Below are 16,625 nucleotides of genomic sequence, written 5' to 3' on the forward strand. Positions count from 1 at the left end.
AAACCAAAGCCAGATGACAAGGATCAGCTTACATTGATTGAGACATGACTTGCAGCTCAGTATGTGTATGTGTCCATGGACGTACGTGTGTTTCTCTCTATGCGCTTGGCACACAAAAATTGCAGGTTTTGGATAAAGACTACAGTATCAGTTGATTTTTCCCCTGCAGGAATGAAGGCAAAAACGTTATTTTATGACTGTCATTTACCTTTTAAAACAAATAAGGTTATTTTATGATTGTTGTCATTTGTATTTGAAAACAAACAGGTCTTAGGTCATAGCACCTATGACATAACACTCATCACCTTTACCTATCACATGCATAACACTACATGTGCACTCATGTATACATGTACATTCCTCCTTTGAGAAGCCTGAGGCTGGGTGTAAAGCCAAAATATTAGGGAACAAAATCCCCCAAGCCGCCAAGTCAGAAATATCTGCGGTGAATACCTTTCCATGAAATGCCTCCATGAAGTTCAATTCAGACCAATTACTGTTGCTAAGTCAACAATTCAAGGAACACTCAGCCAGCAGAGTACATCCCCTGAGATGTTATCTGACCTCTCAGTTGAAAGGTCAACGCAGACCGAGGAATGCATCAAGAGAGGGTGAGAGCCAGGAACAGAAGCAGCTAGCAGTGTGTGTGTGTGTGTGTGTCTGTGTGTGTGTGCGTGCCTGTCTGTGAGTGTGCATAGTACATAAGTGTATGTACAATACATTGGTGTGCATCTGGATGTGTGTGAAACTGTATCTCACAGTTACCATTTTGCTAGAATAACAGCTCTGTTTCTGATCTTTTGGACGCTGAACCAAGCAGATGCCTGATATACATCGTAAAACCACTGGGGCTAGACTAGCACAGCATACACCCTGCCAACATAACCACACACACTTCTCGTGCACATAAACCCACACACATACAGGTTTACTGTAAAATACCCCCAAAAATGCATACTATTACACACTCTTGCAGACCAAAATACACATATACACTCACTTATAAACAGGCAACACACACACACACACACACACACACACACACACACACACACTCACAGACACACACACACACACACTCTCTCACACACACACACACACACACACACACACACACACACACACACAGGACAAGAATAAGATAAAGCCTGCCAACTTCAGATGCTATCACCACTGCTGAGTGCTAGATTCCTCACACACACACTCCTCAGACAAAGGAGCATTATTAAACTGCAGCAAAGGCATGGAACTCATGATTGCTTATCAAGATCATGGTATAATTTACTATATTAAGTTAAACTTGTTGGCTCAATTATTCTTCAGTTGTAAGACCTCGTAAGGGAATCAAGCATGGTGTGTTTCTGTTTCAACTTTAAGCAGGCTTCACAAGAAGAAATCTCAAAGAAAACTTGCAGAACTAAACCACACCGCTGACATTAATTGTATGACTGTGGAAGTCAGTGCTGCAGTCTTGTTTATAGTTTGTGGTATGCAGGTTGATGTGATCCACTTATGGGGGAAAAAATGTGTTTGTACAATCACATTGTGTGGATAAAACCCAGGTTATTTTTTAGGCTGGCAGTTGGTTCAGGGTTGAGGTTTGAATACTTAGGATATGGTCAGAGGGTTAGACATGTAGTGGTTGTGGTTAGAGTAAGACTTGAGGGAATCAATGGAAATCAATACAGTGTCCTCAGAAGTGACAAAAAGTGCAGGTGTATAGGAGTCTTGTGTGGTTTTTTTTCGTTGTGTTTATTTATACACACGTGATAATGTGTTTTCACCTTTTTACGTGCGTTAATGCTAGTGTGCATTAGTTTCATTGCAGTGTGTGCAATAATTACCAATGGTGAACACATTCATTTTCTGTGAGAGTATGTGTGTGTGTGTGTGTGTGTGTGTGTGTGTGTGTGTGTGTGTGTGTGTGTGTATTCTCAGACTCACACTCAGTGCTGAATGTGCACATACCTGCCTGCCTCAACGCTGTGATTGCCCTGTCTGATTAGAATGTGGTGAGTTTATTTAAACTGGGGAAGGAAGTGCAATATTCAGTTCACTAAGAAGAAGATACAACTCAACAGCACCCCAAAAACTCACAGTGAATACTCGAGCATAGCTGGATATCCACTAATATGTACAATCTCAGCCTCTCAGTATTGGCAGGTAATCGCTTAAAAATTATTTACTTTATATTACTATCTATGGCCACTATTGCACCAAATATCTAACACTTTTTCTAATGTTTAAGACATAGAAAGGTTAAACGTTAATATTTATACTATATGTGAAGTGTTAAAAAAGCAATATGTAGTTTTCAGCTGCCACTACCATGCTGCTGTTTTAAGATTGCAACCAGGTGTGAGCTCGTACGTGTGCTCACTTGAACTCATCAGTGAGCATAATCTGAAACCCAAACGCTTTCATACAGAGATCCCACAATCAACGCGGAAACACCAGCATGCCAGCTGTGGCTTTTCTCCAGACATGTTCCGGCTCTGTTACTTCAACCCTCGTACCTTTCATGCTCTGCAGCGAGCCGGCATATTGGCACAATAGTCCCTGAAGAAAAGGGATTGTTACAGCGGCTATAGCCAGACAGGGAGACAGCTTCACACAACATGCGCAATTATTTTGCATTATTGTGGGTCACATAAGTTAGAGAGAAGCTGTGTACCTGAGTATTGGTAAAACGACAATAAATCTATATTGAATGTTAAGAAGCAAACATTCAACATAGCTGACTGGTCCTGCCTTGCATCGAGGCTAATATAAACAAATCGCTCCACATTTGCTTTGTACTGTTACATCCTTTCTTGCAGGCTAAATCAACACTTTGACATAATACCAGTGGTACACAGAATAGTAATATGGATCGCGTTAGTTAGTGAAGTAATGTGGAAAGCCATAACGTTACATGTAGCGGATAGCATTAGCAACTGCTCGGCGAGCTGACGTGACTCTCTCCGTGTTTCTCCAGCCTTTCTGTTGTTCACCGTTTTCACCAACATCATCTGATTCTCATTTGGCCGGACAGGCTTTAGCACATAAACCTTTATTGTTGTTTTATCCTTAAGTGGAGTTTATGTTGGACTTTGTGTTGTGCTGGGAGCTGGTTGTTTTATGGTGTTGGTGGACTGCATGTCGTTAGCTGCGGTGTTGTTGCAGTATATAGCAGAATAGTGGCTGTACCAAGCAACAGAGAAAACAGGCGTGTGCTTCATTTGTACTTCCTTGAGGCTACACCCCTTTGACAATAAGGCAGTGAAAATTTGCTTTATTAATAAGTGATTTCATTGGAAAGCTACAGCCCCTTTAATGTGATCTGAATTTCACTCTTTGATATTTGTTCATATGGGCTACTACTGCAAGATGTTGTGAAATCCACAACAAAATAAATACAGCTGCTGTGGGCCTGAGGAGTAAATATGTTTTCAAATCATACTGTTGCACTGTTACAGGTATGAGCAGAAGGGATTGTATAAAATGAGCTAAAAAAAAGATGGCACATTTGGAAAGTTTGAAAGGATTGCAGAACAGATGTTGAGGATTTGATTAGCCAATAGGTTTTGTTTTTACAGAGCGAGCCAGAGGTTGGTTTGAGTGCAGGGCTAACTACTGAGAGGAGATAGCGAGAAAGTTAAAAATAATGAAAGAATGTGAAGCGAATTATGGTAGACAGACTTCACCATGTCTCCAGGGAGTCATCAGTCTGTCTGCTGATAAAAAAGAAGATATAGATCTGGACCAAACCCGTCCACCACACCTCAGAACATAATCATCCTCCAAATAGTGTTGCATGTACTTGTGTGGGAATGTGGGGAGTACTGCACATACTTCTGCTGTTGTATGGTATGATGAAAATGAGCAGGGGTTCAGCCTTTGATCGTGTATAAAAGACAGCCAGACATTGGGTAAGGAGAGAGGACGGACCAAGAGATGGATAACAAAGTAAAGGGATGGAGAGAGGGATAACAAAGACAGAGACACGGGGGCCAAAGTAAGCAAGACCACTGGTGGATTCTATGATCTAACCAGCAACCAGTGTGTGTGTGTGTGTGTGTGTGTGTGTGTGTGCGTGTGTATGTGCGTGTGTATGTGCGTGCGTGTGCGCGCACGCGTGTGTTTGTGTGTGTGTGTGTGCGTGCCGGTGCTATTGTCCCACTCTCTCTCATGTGTAACCAGCACACAGTAGTGAAAAACATGTTTTGGATTTAAGTGCTATGTTCATAGTGAGCATGTTGAGATAAGCACACACACACATGCATGCCCTTTTCCACAAACACTCAGAGACATAGCCCTGCAACGGACGCTCTGCATGGAATGATCTCTCTGCTCCAAATCCTGACTCAGTGCAACGTTATGTTCTTCAAAAGAGAACTGTTTTTCACAATAGTGATGGTCTATAACCAGGCATTCTTCTGGCCCTACACTGTTAGTACATTAAAATATTTGCATTAATCAATACAAAGAATTAAATGTGTAATATGAAAGGTGTCGTTTTAAACAGGGAATTATCAACTGATTCTACAGTTCATCTCAGGTCTACAGAGGATTTTATCAGCACTAAGCGTAGTTTTGTTTGTTTTTTTGTCCGACACTGTTTTGGTTGACTATCACCACTTCTCACGAGTTTTGTTTTCAGATATAGCAAACAACTGCAAAAAATCTCTAATAAAGCCATTGTACACTATCCACCGAGCACCAAACAACTGACAGACAAAGTTAACAAGGTACCTAGCTGCCGAACACAGTGGAATATTTAGCAGCTATAACAACTCAGATATTTCCCTCAGGTGTGATGGTAACACCAAAAAACAGCTGCGAGTCGCGTAAATGTTGGGCTTACATTGCCAAGTGGCCTGAAACATAAATAGGCAATTGTTTGCTTACATATTTTATTTTTTATTTTGTATGGTGATGATACGTTCATGTTGTGTTTACAGGTTGTTGAACTGCACTGCGCTGCCCTAATTTGTGTTGTTATAAAGGTTAATACATAAAATAAAAGTTAAAATCCTCCCATGAGTTTATGTAGACACATCTACACTGTAGGAATTTACCTCACCAACAATGTAGACATTCCAATATTTTGGAAATAAAAGGACAAAAGTAACAACAAAGGGGAAAAACACAAGTGTGGTTTAGACAATAATGTAAGTAATAAGTAAAAAAGTCTTAATATGAAACTGTTGTGGTTTGCAATTCTAGAACCCTAAAGAACGAAATAATCTGGCGGTGAGCGGAGTGAAGAGCAAGGCTAGATATAATTCAAGGTCTTGTTTACTGGATGAGTCGCAGGTGTGCAGGTGATTAGCAGAAAGAAGACAGACGGAGGATGAGAAAGCAGTAGAAACACTAGGAAATGAAGAGGTGGCACAGCCAGACCATAATAGAAACAACTCCATTATTTTGGGGGTGGAACCACTGGAAGGAATGGCCGGTGAGCAAGAAGAGAGATAATAACAACTTTTTCAATCACTATATTTCCCATATTTCAAAAAACACTATATTTTTGTCATACTGCACATGGTGGCAGCACCTCTTTTAACCCTGTTTGTTGAACACTCCGGAGCTTAGCTGATCTTTGTTGGGAGTTGCACGTGCGCAGCTAGTTAAGGACTAATAGGTAGCTAGGTAGGTTTATTGTCACAATATAACAAGATATAGAGTGAAGTTGTGTTTTGTAACTCCCTTCTGCTACATAGCAAACAATATACATTAATGCAGAATCAATTATAAACTAGAACTGCAAGCAGTAATAAGCGGGGTCCGACATCGCTGACATCCACCATTGTGTCCCTGAGCAAGACACTTAACCCCTAGTTGCTCCAGAGGCGTGCGACCTCTGACATGTATAACAATTGTAAGTCGCTTTGGTTTTGCAGTTTTTGCAATTTTGCAAAAAAAAAGTTTAGGCGGAAATGGGCGTGGCCTATACCACGAGATTCAGCTCGATCCCCCAAACGCGTGGATATAAGGTTTTTGATATCCACCTTCGTAGGCTGCTTCGCTGGTACTGGGAACCACGATGCCTTGCATTCGCGTATTCCCAGCCCACTCGGGCATGTACCCCTAGAAATGGTAAACAGAAATAAACTACAATCAGTGGAGCAATGCTGAGGATGAATTCGAGTTTAAGAGTCAGATAGCTTGGGGAAAAAAGCTGCTCTGCAGTCTGGTGGTGCAGCAGAAACTTCTATATCTCTTCACAGAAGGCAGCGGGGTGAACAGGCTGTGGCTGGGTGGGTGCTGTCCTTTAGTATCCGTTTGGCTCTGCGTAGACACCTCACCTCACAGATATCACTGATGCTCAGGAGATGGGTACCAATGATCTTCTGAGCAGTTTTAATCACCTGCTGCAGAGCCCTTCGGTTCTGGTCCGTGCACATCCCATGCCAGCTTTGATGTTTCCAGTCAGGATACTTTCTATTGCTCCTCTGTAAAAGCTGACAGAAACTTGGTGTTGGAATGTCTATGAAGATTCTCAGTCATCCAGGTCATAGTTATCCAACGAAGGTTAAAATCAAGGGCAACTGGACTTGGTGGTGGAATTTGGCCTTCTTAAGCTTCCTCAAGAAATACAGTTATTTCTGAGCTTTTTTCACCAGCGTGGAGATGTGAGACGACCATGTCAGGTTCTCCGTGTTCACCTGCTACACCTCAGCACCACTGATGAGTGTGTGTCTTTATCTCCTTTTCCTAAAATCAATGATCAGCTCAGTTTTGCTGACGTTGAGTAGTAGGTTGTTCTCTGAGCACCACTCTACAAGATTATGAATTTCCTCCCGATATGAAGTCTCATTGTTGTTTGAAATCCAGCCGATGATGGTGGTGTCATCCGCAAACTTCACAACAGAATTCACTCCATGTCGGGAGATGCAGTCGTGGGTGTACAGCGTGAACAGGAGGGGGCTGAGCACACAGCCCTGGGGGGCTCCAGTGTTTAGCACTAGAGTGGAGGAAGTGTGTCCGCCAATCCAAACTGACCGGGGTCTGTTTGTGAGGAAGTCCAATATCCAGTTGCAGAGTGTTGTATTTAAACCCAGAGTGCTGAGTTAGCTGAAAAGTTTCATGGCGGAGATTGTGTTGAATGCAGAGCTGAAATTCACAAACAGCATTCTGATGTAGGCGTTTTTTTTCTCAAGGTATGTGAGGGCTGAGTGGAGGGCAGTGGAGATGGCATGCTCTGTGGATCTGTTGGTTCTGAAAGCAAACTGGTGAGGGTTCTGGCTGGCTGGGATGTTTCTCAAAGCACTTCATCAGAATGGAAATATGTTGTTGATAGATCAAAAATTTACTTACTATTTACTTCACATGATGTTAATTAGCAAATAATCTATTATGGTAGACTTTTATGTTCTTTTTTATTACACATGGATCTAGACTTCTGTGAGAAATTGCAAGTCAGTTAGACTCCATATGGCCGTTTGGGATCATATTTCTAGGGAAGCATTTGCACATCATTTCCAGTTATTGGGCCAAGTTTTATGTTTGTAGCTCATTCCAGCTCACAGCAATGTAAACCGAGACACAAACTCTATAGGGTCCTTCAGGGTTTGAACCCTAAATATATAATTGAATTTAAACATTTCTGACAATGTCTACAAAAACATTATGAGCTTCATAAATGTAGAATTTAAGGCAGAGCTGTTTTTTTGAATTGCATTAGATTGATTGACAGGTGTGCCCACTAAAGCGGCCATTGAGTGTATGTCTTTGTATTGACCAGTTTCTGAAAAGATGTTAAAGTTATGAATCAACTCACTGGAACCACATCTCATCAGGAACCAGCCTCAGTAATATAAATTACATTTCGTTATGCAGCCTTATGCTGTATGACAAAGAAACAACCTTGTACCTTGTATCTTGTACCTTATCTAATAGCTTCTTTTGAACCCTCCTGCTGGCTCTGTGTTTGCATAAAACCAACAAATTCTCACTCCCAACTCTTCACATATAGATGCTTGGTCAAGACCCCTTGGTGTTGCCTTTAGGATCGTTTTTCAAAGTATAGTGCTCTGTGGTCAAGTTAGCAACAATAAATAGACATGATCCGGTCACGTTAGCAATAATAAATATGCAACGTCCAGTTAGACTTTCAAAATAAAACTAGGGGTTAACGTTGGGAAACGGCACGTTGTTAACGTTAAAGTGTGCAATTTAGTTAAGGTTAGGTACCAAAACGACTTGGTTATGTTTAAGCAAAAAAATACTTGGTTAGGTTTAGGAAAACAACAACTTTACTTACGTGACTTAACTTACGTGACTTAACTTATGTGACTTAACTTACGTGACCTAACTACTTAACTAAGTAATTTTTGTTGCGTAACTAACATAAATAAAAACATTCATTGTTGACTTTTTGTTTTACACAGTAAACGAACACCAGTCTCCTGAGTGAAAGTCCAGTTTCTGGCCATCCCAACCATGTCCTAACTTGGACTTTTCTGTTAAATATCCTACCTTTAGCCTTCAAAAAAAGCTACAGGGGTTTCCCCTCTGCTTTCAACTATGACGCTAAGGGGCTCCCCAGCGCGTTACAAACCATGCGTACATATGTGACGACTTGGGAGTAAGAATGGTTTGATAAAACAGGCTGCATCTACCTCAAAATCAGTAAGATTGAGTTTACATAGTTCACCCTTATGTGATACACTGAAATAGCGAGGGGGTATCTTTATAGTTTGCTTGTGTACTGACTGAAGAAATAAAGAATTCCATAGGAAAGCAAAATCCAAGATGAGATCTCATAGTTGTTTCCTTCTTTTCTCCTAGACACAAATGAGCTGCTTTTAATACCAAGATGAGACCAAAGGCCTTTTCTCCCACTTCTCAAATTAATCTCAGGAGAAACAACCATATAAAATCTCATTTATGTCTGACTCTGATCAAAACAAGAGATCTCTAACTAATCTTAAATAAATCTAATTTAAGTCTCCTGAACATTGGACCATGAGATCAGAGAAACAGCTCAAAGAAAACTCAGCTATGACTCCTGGGATCTCATGATTCTTCTCAAATATGTCTCAGTTTTCTCATATTGGCCTCAAGAGCGAAAAACTCATCTCTGTCTTACTCTGATCAAAACAAGAGATCTCTAACTGATCTTAAAAAAGTCTTATTTAAGTCTCCTGAACATTGGACCATGAGATCAGAGAAACAGCTCAAAGAAAACTCAGCTATGACTCCTGGGATCTCATGATTCTTCTCAAATATGTCTCAGTTTTCTCATATTGGTCTCAGGAGAAAAAAACTCATCTCTGTCTTACTCTGATCAAAAGATGCGACCTCAACAGTATCTTAAATAAGCGTAATTTCAGTCTTCAGAATGTGGATCAGAAAAAAAGCTCCAAGATATTTCTCAGTTTTGTCTTAGTGACCCCACTTAGGGGTTATTTTACTCAAGTACTTTACTTACGTCAAATGTTGAGGTTGAGTATTTTCTTTTTATGGGGGTTTGTACTTTTACTCCCCTTAATTTCAAATCCTTATTGTACTTATTGTTAATTATCTGTTACAAGTTACTGAGAAAAATAAAAATAAATTTTGACATTGAAAATAATGCACTTTTAAATGTCATGTTTTCCAATTTGTTAAGGTAGTCACAGCCAGCATAGTAGATTTTTGAGGACTTTAATTGTGGATATGGTATTTCTCCTCTTTTAAGTAAAAGAAACTTACTCTATTTAAAGACAATCAGTCCTTACTTGTTATTGTTAGCTGGATGGTGCAGCAGCAGTCTTTTTACCCTTTGAACAGCAGGAGCAGGGTTCAAATCCAGCACAGTTCTCCAAGCACAGAAAGTGATATGATACAATCAAGCTCACAAACATCTCCCCAGAGCTCCTAACTGCGTTTTAGGAGCAATAAGCAAGATATTAATGAACTCAAAAAGAGACAAAGAAAATAAATACCACTCTTTACCAGAGGTTTCATGGTTTATTTCAACTCAGCAGCACTGGATGTTACATACAGTTCAAATAAAAGTTAACTTCCCTTAAATATCTTCCTTTGTCTCAGACGCTATTTGAACGCAGCAGATGGCGTGTGATACAAACTACTTTCTCTAGATGACAGCGGTCTTCTTCTGGTGGAAAGTCAGTGGTATTACTTCCTTTCATTTTCCATTCATGACGACTGTTAACTCAATTAGCCCCTTGACATTCTCCCATCATTCTCAATCATGCCTTCACATTTCATTGCTCACTTTCATCCTCATACTCATAGTGTCTTGGTCTTGTTAAATCCCTGGTATTGTCTGCAACATGGTCTTCTCTCACGCTCAATCTCTCTGTTCAGTTCAGTGGGTACTTTGTTGGCCCGACATGAGAAGTCACTAAACTACTGTCAAAGTAGAAGATAACAAAATTAACTGTAGTTATAGGGGAATCCAAATCACAAAAGAACCATTATTCTTCATTCAACACTCTTCTGTATTTGAACTGATAAACTTTCTTGGCAACATTCTCACTGCCTTTCCCTTCTTATCCATTTTATATTTAATTTTAAAATGAAAGCTCTACCTCTCCTATCTGTCTTGACTTATTGTGTCTATAGCCTACTTTAAGAACCATACGGTAACTATAGATGATTATATAAAGCGTGTGTGACATGTTAAGTTCGGCTACAGTGCTGTGAGATGGCCTATATGGTTAGTTTCCAGCCTTATAGTGTTATGGTCGTGCACGTAGCTGCTGCAGAGGAAATAAAGTTCATGTTTACAGTATGAACACCACCACAACATCCCACTGGGGAAAGGTCTGGCTATACGTTACCAATTATGAGCCAGGCTAACTTAGTCCAAGAAACTGGTGCAATCCCAACTACGGTTCAGCATATTAGCATAGCATAGCAAGTCTACAGCAACTATTCACACCCGATGAGTCTTATTTGTTTGGGAGTTTTCATTGTTACTGAATCTTTTTTCTGCCTTTGCAGGATTCAGTTTACTTTGTTAAATCCCTCTCCAGAACAGTTATTGTTCAAACATTGCCTAGCAACCATAACTTGCCACAGAAGGTCTGTCAAGCTTCAGGTTTCTAAACATGTTGTAGTGGCATGTAATGTAATGTAAGAGCGTGACTTCATGAGTTTGAAAGTAGCTTACTACTAGCACCAAATCCAGCATAAGACAAGGGGTTATGTTGGTGCCGGTTCTGGATGATACTAACGTTACTGGCTCTGATATGTTCTTTAGGATTTGGGGAAGTTTACCCTCCAGCAAACCCAGCCAAACTTGTTAACAGAGATAGATTCAAGTTTGCAAACACTTTAGTCTTCATCCTAAAAGTCTTTTTTGTTTTTCCAAGTTAAAAGAGAAACATCTGATCTTACAGTTTTTTCTCAACAATCTTTTTGCTAAGATCAGTATCATGTATGCCGCCATCTTGTGTCTATTTAAGACTCTTTTTCTTGTTTTGAAATGAGTCACCTGCTGGAAACAGTGTTTTCAACCAACTGATTAAGCTAACATTAGCTTAATTAGCTAGCAAGCTACAGCTTATTAACTGCTATGGCGAGTTGTCGTATCAGCTGGCAAAGCTGACAGTCTATTAAATGAAACTCCTGCTTTTATCTACCTCTATCTGAAATCAGGAACCCAGTGTTTCAAAAACAATTTTGGAACTACATCACTGACAATGAAGGACAAGATATACTTGTCACATTGTTAAGATACATATATGTGTGAGCATGTGTGTATCATGTTTAATCGGTGAGTCCAGCTTCGCTCCCACTTCTGCAGTTTTCCAGCAGTGTGGGAAAAAGGCAAAGTGGCATAGACCTCAATAGAAGACTGACCTTTGAGTATGTGAGTGTGTGAGTGTGTCTATGTCTTAAATTGCCAAAACACCCTCATCAGTGTTTATTATTGAGCACAAAGAAGGAGAAGCTGCTTGGTGACCTCCAGTTCACACAGAGATACACACTCTAACTGATGTTTATTATAGGATGCAGAGAGATTGGCAGCTCAACAATAGAGAGGGCAGAGAGCAGACCTTTTCCAATGCGATACAGAGCTTTGACATTTTGTACATTAGCATGCCGGTGTTCGTGTTCACACACACACACACACACACACACACACACACACAGACACAGAGCAAAAGAGGCAGCAGGGCCATAATTAAGGTCACTTGTGTTGGATCTTTCCTTTTGGAGAATAATGCCCTGGCCTTGGTTTGATAGAAACAAGTAGCTGTACCCACCCCTCCATTGTCAGGTTTATGTTCTCTGGCTCTGACATGAGGAAATGATTTCAAAAGAGGAGAGAGAAGAGGAAAGGCCAAGGATATTGATTTTCAATACAGATCATTAAACAAGTTTTTTCTTCTATGCTGTCACTGTGCGTATAATAACTGTGTGTGTAATACAAGTATAATCCTCAAACAACTTGCATAATGATAACAGCAAACGCCCAAAGCATCTCCACTTTATCAATAGTGCATTGGTAATCAAAATTCAAAGTCATACAGGATAGACATATTTTAAGGTTGGTTTGTGAAGTGCAAACTCACACACACATACTCATAAACATACACAAAGACGAGGCATGGGGCAGTTCCCTTTAAAGTGCAGATTTATGTGGTTGAATTTGGTCAGATCCCTTAGTCCTCTGGCTGCCACGGCAACAGGCTTTGGAAACAATGATTCAGTGCAGCTTTAAGGATGTTCCAGCTTATCACACAGTCTACACCCAAGACTCCCATACACACGCACTGACACACATTACACACACTCATTATTGTATTTGCACAAACAAACAAAAACATGCAAAACATTACATTTTTTTGCCATGGACTGGAAAATGAACAATATGCAGATGTGCCATGTCAATAAGGAGGCCAGTGAGAGTCCAACCCCTGCAGAGAATTGTAATGCAGATGAGTATGGTGAAATCTACAGCGACCATTGTCAACAATAATTATGGAAGGACAAAAGCTGTTTAGGTTACAGGTTCAAGCTACCAAAAACTGGTTGTCATATAATTTCTTTCAAGTAAAAACTTTGAATTTCCTAAATGTCAGCAGTAGATGAACTAAGAAAAGCCATGTTGTTGTTGTCATGAATTTACATTACGTTTACAATCCTTTTCCCAAGTCTCTCCCATTCAGTCCTCATCCACTGTAGCCCTGTTCTCACTGTGGTCACGTCACTGTCCACTCCTCCAAGACATAAGCAGAAGCCACCCACGCCCCAGCCACCCATTAACACCTGCAGTTGTGTTTGTTGGAGCACAAACCACAGGCAACCAAAGACCAAGTCTTTTTTGGGCTTATCTAATTGGCCTTGAAAATGTTTTATATTTCTCAACCCAAAGAGGTCAAATATTAAAACATGAAATACACCAAACTTACAAAGTTATATTCTAGAGACTGTTTGACTGAATGTACTGAATGTTTACACTCAAGTGACATAGCCCTCTGAAGAATTAAGAAACTTGTCTGTCAACAAACAAAGTCTGCCAAGGGTCAAACTCAGGGATTGGTCAAAAAAAGGTTAAACAATGACACAGGATACTGTGTACAACGCTGCTCACTTCCCATTTACTGCTGACAAACAACATCAAATGAGATATTGCAACAGAGATTTGTAATGGTTTTGGAAGGCACTGAAAAATTAGATTTCCTGTCAATAGGGTAGGCAGATCAGAAACTACTGTTTGCGTCATTCTGGAGCACAGTTACAAACAATGTACTTTGTTATTATATTTATTTATATTCTATGTTGCTGATAAACAGACTCTTCGCCTTATACTCCCACCCTCTTAATCATTTTCTCTGTATATCCTTTTTTTTATCAATATACTATGTGTGCACAATGTACTGCACCTGAAATTCCTATTTCAGACAATAAAGTCCCAGACTGAGTGAAACCAAAGCTGAAAGGATAGTTTCAGTGCCTGGACATTATAAATCATGGAGGTAAACATTTATACGCAAGGTTTTTTAACTTCACAGGGACTGTCTCATGGGTTAAGTACTCCTCATCGTGGCAGGTGCATCCCAGATGTGAATAGCTGTAATGTTACTAGAAGGTTTGGATGAAAAGGAGAACATGAAAAACAAAGAGAGCATTAGAAAAGACAATGAGGCAGAGTAAGAGCAAGATAACGACAAAAAGAGGAAAGGGATTATGAGCATCTTGCATGGTGATGGAAAAACAGAACTAAATCTGAAAGACAGAATAGGGAAGAGGGAGTATAGAATGTTAGCTTAGGGGCATGTGAGGAAATACTGATATCATGAATAAAGAAAAATCCATTCCATAGTATTATTTCAATATGTGTTACTGATAAATTAAAGTATTTTGGTATTATATAAAAATTATATGACCAAAGGGGGATACATTTGAAGGAATGAACTGCATGAGATTAAGATACTAAATCAGGAGGTTTTGTAATTTGTTTGGTTATTGACTGTTGCTGCTACCGTTTCTGCAACACAGAAAGTACCCCAAAGTAGTACTTACTCTTCTCTGAAATAATAACACATTGTCTTGGTTATGTTTGTTGGTGTGCTGCCCACGGTGATCCTTGTCCACCCCTTAGACATTGTGGCACCACCTGCTGCATGGAAACAAGACTGCATGGCACCCATTCAATAACAAAGCACCTTTTAAACCAGCTACTCTGCTGGGATTAACATCTTGAAATTCACAAAAGAAGATAATGACAATTTGGCCTAGAGATGCATTTCTAACTCCCTTCTATTGGTTATGGTTGTGAACACACACACGCACACACAAATTAGAATGTCAGAGGTAGAGGTTGAAAACAGCCTGTTCTGCTTTGCTGTGATGTCAATTACGTCAGTCTCCTCTTCCCGCACTTTTGGGGTCATTAACACACACACACACACACACACACACACACACACACAAACACACACACACACACACACACACACACTCACACAGACTCTCTGGGAGTCACTGTCAGGTTTATCCGCTCCCTACAGTGGCCCAGCCTATCCCACAAACCCCTGGGGTAGTAACCTGTGATCCAGGAGAACTGTACTCTGGGTAACGCTGTTTTCATAACCGCTCGCAGTCCTTAGTCCATAAACACACAGAACCACAGAACATATGTACCATATTACACACTCATTCACCCACCTATGCACACACACACATACACAAACACACCAAACTCCAAACTGAAACTTAAAATGACTCTTTATCTAAGTTACGTCTGTCTAATACACTTCTTCAAACGCTTCTCATGTTATTCCAGAAATGAGCATGGTTCTTACAATTGTGGCAAGAACACACACAAACATACACAAACCACTCCATATCCATACATACCAAAATTTGTTCTAGGCAGTCAAATCTTGCCTAGGCAAATAAATATTCCAAAATACCACACAGAGAGCCACGTTATGGGCCACTGTGTTTCTGTGTATTAAATATCATATTATCAAGTTATTTTTGAGTAAATCGAAGAGTGTTTCTTCATAATCATTCCTCATAGTTTAAAAGGAAGCAAAAATTGGCCACCTGTGGAATTCCTATTCCAAACAAATTGGGGTGCGGCATATTACCAGAAGTTCAACAATTAAAGTGGGTGAGTACATGGTGTTAGTCACTTGTTTCACTTCCATGAAGAGATAGTCCCACCGCATCAGCAGCATAGTCATTTTCTCATGGCATTTTCATCAGAGACAAGACAAAACACGAGTGAGCTGTTTCACAATCAGCCTGCAGAAAATGGGGACTTCATCAAAAAAGCACAACACACTGGAAGAGTGGCTTTCTCAGGGTGTCCTTGAGATTGTTTTCAAGGCGCTGTGAGCAGTTGACATTTATGGTGGAATCCACAACCACACATTCACACACAAGTTGGAATTCAAGGACACAGAATTCATTTTATTTTTTGGACCTAATAAATATCAAACACATCTGAAGCTCTGGCTGCATCAGTGCTTGAGGTCAGAAGCTATTGCCTTCTCATAGCTGCCAACAAAGTTTCAGTATCTACTAGTTTTCTGTTATTTATTACTCTTTCTAGTATTTCTCTAGACATGAACACAAACACATCTCCACATAAATACGCTCCAACATGTGCAGATTCTCATACACTGGCTGTTGTGCGGACCAAACTTGACAAACCAGCATGCACCCCAGCACCACTGGAAACATACACACACAAGTATTGTTTGTTTCTTCTAATGTAACATGTCGTGGGCAGTAGTCTAGTGGGACGAGCCATCCTGGAAATCGATAAGAGTGGGAGGAGAGCAGACGGACATCTGTTTATGACAGCCTCATGTCAGCATTCCTCCACTACTCCCTAAATGTTCCTTTAGCCTCATCTGACTCAATACATTAGCATGAGTACTGAGACAAACACTAAAAATTCCAGACAAAAGTTGCTGACTGTTTACTGTAGATTACCATAAGCCACCTGTATGTGAAACTCATTACTGTCAAAATAATTAGCATTCTTTTCATCATGACCCATTATTTTGTACCACCTTGCATCTTTCATACAACCAGTTGGTAAAATGAGAGCAAAGTATTTTAAAGGCAAAAATAGCACTTATTAAAGACAAGTAATCTACTATCCAGCTGCTACAAAAAAAATGCTTCCTTGGTTGTTCTGTGCAGTATAATACTGTGTAATT

At 40.1% G+C, this 16,625-nt stretch overlaps 1 long non-coding RNA gene across 1 annotated transcript; it reads left to right on the forward strand.

The window, feature by feature from the left end:
* The first annotated feature begins 343 nt into the window (after positions 1-343).
* LOC123978503 lies at positions 344-4,464 on the forward strand. The gene is made up of 2 exons (XR_006826985.1): positions 344-611; positions 821-4,464. It is a non-coding gene; the product is annotated as an uncharacterized LOC123978503 (long non-coding RNA).
* Positions 4,465-16,625: the final 12,161 nt, after the last annotated feature.

Source organism: Micropterus dolomieu, linkage group LG11 (genome assembly GCF_021292245.1).
Source record: "Micropterus dolomieu isolate WLL.071019.BEF.003 ecotype Adirondacks linkage group LG11, ASM2129224v1, whole genome shotgun sequence".
NCBI classification, from domain to species: domain Eukaryota; kingdom Metazoa; phylum Chordata; class Actinopteri; order Centrarchiformes; family Centrarchidae; genus Micropterus; species Micropterus dolomieu.